Source organism: Epinephelus lanceolatus, chromosome 11 (assembly GCF_041903045.1).
Source record: "Epinephelus lanceolatus isolate andai-2023 chromosome 11, ASM4190304v1, whole genome shotgun sequence".
Classification (NCBI taxonomy): Eukaryota; Metazoa; Chordata; class Actinopteri; order Perciformes; family Serranidae; genus Epinephelus; species Epinephelus lanceolatus.
This window is the reverse complement of record NC_135744.1, coordinates 15,933,158-15,938,505: the sequence shown is the minus strand read 5'-3', so window position 1 is coordinate 15,938,505 and position 5,348 is coordinate 15,933,158.

Genomic DNA, 5,348 nt, shown 5'->3' with positions numbered 1-5,348 from the left:
TCAAATATACATACATTACCTCTTACCTGTCGAGCTATTTATGAATCTAAATTATTTTATTGTGAGTTATCACCGCACAGAAGGAAGCGTGCATCTACTGCTAGCTCACTTAGCAACACTGAGCTAGCTAATGTTGCAGCTCAGCCGTGGAGCTGACGTCATTAATTAATGTTTACATGTGTCCCTGCGTAGATGCACGCTTCCCTCTGCGCAGTGAAACAGTTGGCGGTTAGGGTTCCAACGGTGTGAGGTTTTCACAGTACGTTAACCTTCTTAAAAAATATCACAGTTCCACGATATGTGATATTACACAGTTATTATTATTATTGTTGTTGTTTTTATTATTGTTTTATTATTATCATCAGTGGTTACAGTGACACTTAAAGGAATGAAAGGAATGGAAACCTTTATTTATTGAAGTATGTGTAAAAATCTCCGACAGGCAGCCAGGGAGGAAAGAGATATGCACATGCAGGTGAAACTCTCTATCCGGTTGCTTTTTTTTTTTTTTTACAATATGGTAGAAAAGGAAATGCATATTTCACAGTTTCAGGGTAAACTGCCAGAAGCAGAGCGCCATCTAATTCCTCTTTGTTAGAGAGAAGGCAGATATCTCCAACACTTGGCAACTCACACCAAAACAATCTAGATTGATAAATAGCACTACAGGTGAGAGGAAAAATATGCATTTTTGATTTTGGAGTGAACTATCCCTTTTAAAGTGAGAACATTGCGAGATTTTCCCTGTCATGTTACCTCGCTAGCTACAGTAGTTCTTCACCTGTGAGTAACCACGACATTACCAAGCTTGTAGCACAGCTCAGATAAACTCAGCCTCAGTTTGAGCTTCACACGTTTGGTCCTGGTTTGTTTCTCCAAACCATGTTGGAAAAACCCAGAATGTGGGTTAATGAAGTTTTCCAAAACTTCTGAAGACTCTGCTAACTGTCTGGATGAGAAAAGATTGTCCGCTGCACAATAACAAAGTATTTTTATTTTGTTTCTTGCAGATTTCTTTTACCCTTTTTCACAGAGCCAAGCTGTTTACAGTCTTTATGCTAAGCTAAGCTAACTGGCTGTAGCCTCATATTTAGCATACAGACATGAGAGCAGTTATCGATCTTCTCATAAAACTCTTTGCAAGAAAATTAACAAGTTTATTTCCTAAAATATCAAACTTTTCTCTCAACAACAGCTCCTACAGTTACACTGATGAGATAGAGATCCGTACCTCATAATCATGAGACACTTTTTATTTTTTATTAAATGCAGCACTCTTCCATGTACATGTATATCGATATCAGAAAATATCAGATTTAAATCATATTGCCCAGCCCAGTTATTTCTCACTATATCACTTACTGTGTGGCTCTCTGTCTCTTATTTTTTTCACAATTGGATTACTTCTATGCAACAATGTAACCCTGAAAACACACCAAGCAGTTGTGAAGTGTGGCCTGCAGCAGCTGCTTTGAGCTCACCGAGCTGCAGTAAGGTGCCGCCAAAGTAACAGTTGGTAAATAGTTTAACTTTAAGCTGCAAGTTGCAGCCAGAGAATACTGACAGCCAATCAGTAAACAGAGTCTTGTGACTCCTGCGACATGTTGACCTATGTCACAAAGAATTTCTTCCACGCCTGCAACACATGAGCGAGCAAAAATTGAAGCTGCTCTTCGCCGCTCTTCGCTGTGTTTTTGGCGTTACACTTCATCAGGACATCACAGCATGTTGTGAACATGAAGCTTCAACACAAACCAAAAGTCTGGTTGTCTCCACACTCGATCAAAAATTAAAAAAAAAAAAAAAATAGCCAGCATGGACGAGGCTGGTCCTCTCCTCGAACACACGTAACCACACGGTTACACAAACAAGGGAAAAGTGGCAATTTTAGTTGAGTGATTGTTTATGTCGTAGGGAGAATCTCCTAGAAATGTTGTCTTGATCAAAATAATGGATCCTTTCCCTTTTTAATGGTTAAATTTGCTTCTTACTTTAGTTTTCTTTGCACCAAATGCTAAGAAATGTCCTAAAGGGAGAACCGTAGTTTCGTACATATGTAGTCTAACTTTTTTTTTTCCTCTTGAGTTGTAAAATAAAGATGTAGAGTTGTTATTATGACACTAATGTTAGCCAGTAAAGGTTGCTGGTGGTCTGTTGAGGAGAAGGTTGCAGTTGTGACAGTTTACACTGAGGTCATGTGCAGTTTAAACATTATTTTAAGGAGGAAACCATCCTGAGCTGCTAGCTGTCCAATTTAAGAAAAAGAAATCTATACTGTCATAGTGAAGCACTTTTTGATGTCTTCTTATTCCTTTTCAGTATTGTGGATGCTGCGTTGTTTGTTCAAATATTTCTTGTTTGACGTTTTGTTTACCAGCTATATTGGTATGAATACTTTTCTTTATGCATTATTTAGCCTTAAATAGCCGTTGTGTAGTGTCTTTGATTGAGATCTGACCTTTTGATCGTATTGTTTTTGAAATAGTTTACAGAGAGCATGGAGATGGATATCTGTACAAATAATAGCACAGCTTTTGTTTCCTTTCATGTTTTTTTTTTAGATTTAGGATTAAAGAAACCTATTAAACCTTAGTTGAATTCGATCAGAGGAAAAGAGATATCTGTCAGCCGCGTCGCTGTGTTCTCGTTGATCTCCTTGAGATCTGAATGACCTCAAACTTATTTTTGAAGTTTGCCTTTACCCTGTTGTATTGAAAAACAAAATGTAGTCGTCAGACTGACGTCTCTTTTCCCAACAGAGAAGTTGTTGTTAACTTGCTACTGGTCCCGACGCCATGTCAAGTCTGAATCTGAAGTTCAGCGACAAACTGCCCACATTTTACAACAGAAGCTCTGCAGAGGCTGCTGAGCGTCATATTTACACACCAGTGGTTGTTTAACTGTATTTATTGTGTACAAATAAATGTGAAATAAAGATAGCTTAATTCAAACAAAACAAAGACTCCAGCTTGACTTCCTGTTATCTTTGGTTGTGATGCACTCTGGTGTGGTGTGTGTATGTGTGTATGTGTCTTAGAGCACTGGGGCCATATTAACTAACACTCTGACAATACATACTCCTCCTAACTTAGCCCAAAATTTTTTAGTAAGGAGTCCTAGCTTAGGAGTGATTTAGGAAAGTTCTCAGAGCAACTCTGAGTAAGGAAGGGACAGAAACTTTTACCTTAGTGAGGAGGTGTGGTTGACTCTGTCGCTAGCTGTGATCCTTTCTTTTAACAGATGTGATTGGTTGTCACAAACATGTCCTTTGTGAGCCTACAAGGTGTGGACACCCTGCACCCATTGGTTTATATTTTTTAAGTTGAAGTGGACATGTGAAAACCCCCTCAAAAAATGCACTTCATCATTTTTTTTCATGCCTTAAGAGGTATAAAACACTTTAAAAAATCTTGACTGAGGTCTGAGGTGCAAGAAAGGGTTCAGATTTTTGCACAGAAAACAGCTGAAACAATTAGTCGCTTAAAAGAAAATTTGCTGGGGACCATTTTAATAACCGTTTAGGTCATTTTTCATGTAAACATGAAGATTTGATGCTTTAATAATGTTGAGATTTGGACCGTTGGTTGGACAAAACAAAGGTTGGGAAGGTTTCATTTCTGGCTCTGGGTAATTGAGACACTATAAATAAATGGAGAAAATAATCAGCATGTTATCTCATAATGAAAATAATCATTAGATAACAGGTTAAAATGAGCTCTAGCTCAACTGGATAATCCTGCTTTTACATTATTACATTAGTAATAATAATCTAATAATATCATATATAACAGTATAACAGTGGGACATTTTATCTACTTTAACTACATCAACTCAATTTCCCTGATAAAACTTGCATGCATTTACTTACGTAACGTTTACAGCATTTTTCCTTGTAACAGAGCAGATGATGATGCTCTCAACAACACTGACCTCTGCTGGGGGTGCTGCAGGACAAAAGGTACTTTACCCACGTGCTTTGGGAAATGTTACGACATCCCTGTGTTATCACTGCAGGTTACATCGTCCCCTTTGATTCACTGCTGTGTCTCTTAAAATGAACCTTAATTAACACTGTCTATCATTATTATCAGTCATAAACCCTCAGTGGTGTCTTTTTCGTTAAGTTTTTATTTATTTTCTTAAAAAAATAACTAAATAGTGTGAATATATGGATCAAAAATAATAACTATAAAAATATGCATTTACAAAAAGAGAAATAAAAGCAAACAGTAATTTAGATGCAAATTACAAAGTTGTGTGTTACATTATAATTATATTACTATGAGAAAACTGTACAGAAAAGCACCCAGTGTTACTATGATACAAATTAAAGCAATGAAATATAAAGTATAAATGGGAAAAAAATTTGAACTGTATGTGTAAAATTTATCTGAGCTTAATTCATACAAAGTAAAAAATTTTGTCTGACAGCTAGTATACAAAGTAATGTGTAATGTGTAGCTTTTGTACCTCTGCGATGTCAGACTGCAGTGATGAAAGAAGTATTCACATCTTTTACTCAGTGGTGTAAATATAAACAGTGCAGGCGGTGCAATTACAATGGGGCCCCCTGAGGTGGAGGGGCCTGTAGAGAAAGCGGGCTCCTGCAATTCAGATAGCCACCATGGAAATACACCTGTGTTCAAAGTTAATAATAATAAAAAAGAATAATATTAATTTAATATAAATTAAATATGTGTGCTGTGCGTGTGTGTGTTTAATTAAATACTAACTATTTAATTTAATATTATTAATTTAAAAGCAGTGCCTTTTGCTATGTCCTCAAAAAGGCAAATCTATCTGCATCATAATTTTCTTTTTTTAATTAATCAGTAAATATCTAAATCAAAATTATATGCTTTTTCTATATAAACTATAAAATCTATAAATAAACTCTGAAAACTATTTAATTAAGTTATTAATTTCCTACTGTTTTTGATATTTTTGTCAAGACAATGCATGCACGATGACATGCACTTGGGCCTGTCATAACTTCCTTACGCCACTGCTTTTACTCAGCTAAAAAAGCAGTGATACAACGGTGTACAAATACTCAGTTACAATTATATATATATATATACACACACACACACATATTATTAAAAAAAATATACAATTAATGTCAATATCAGTGACGTGTATCTGGGCTCACTTATTCAAAGCCATTTCTTCTGTAGATATATATATATATATATATATATATATATATATATATATACATAGTATATAAAGTAAAATAAAATAAATCCGCCGTCATGCAGCGTCAAAATCTGGATGTAAAATAAATAAATAAATAAAATAACGCTTTATTTTGTTAACACCGGAAGTACTCTATTTGATTCCGGCTG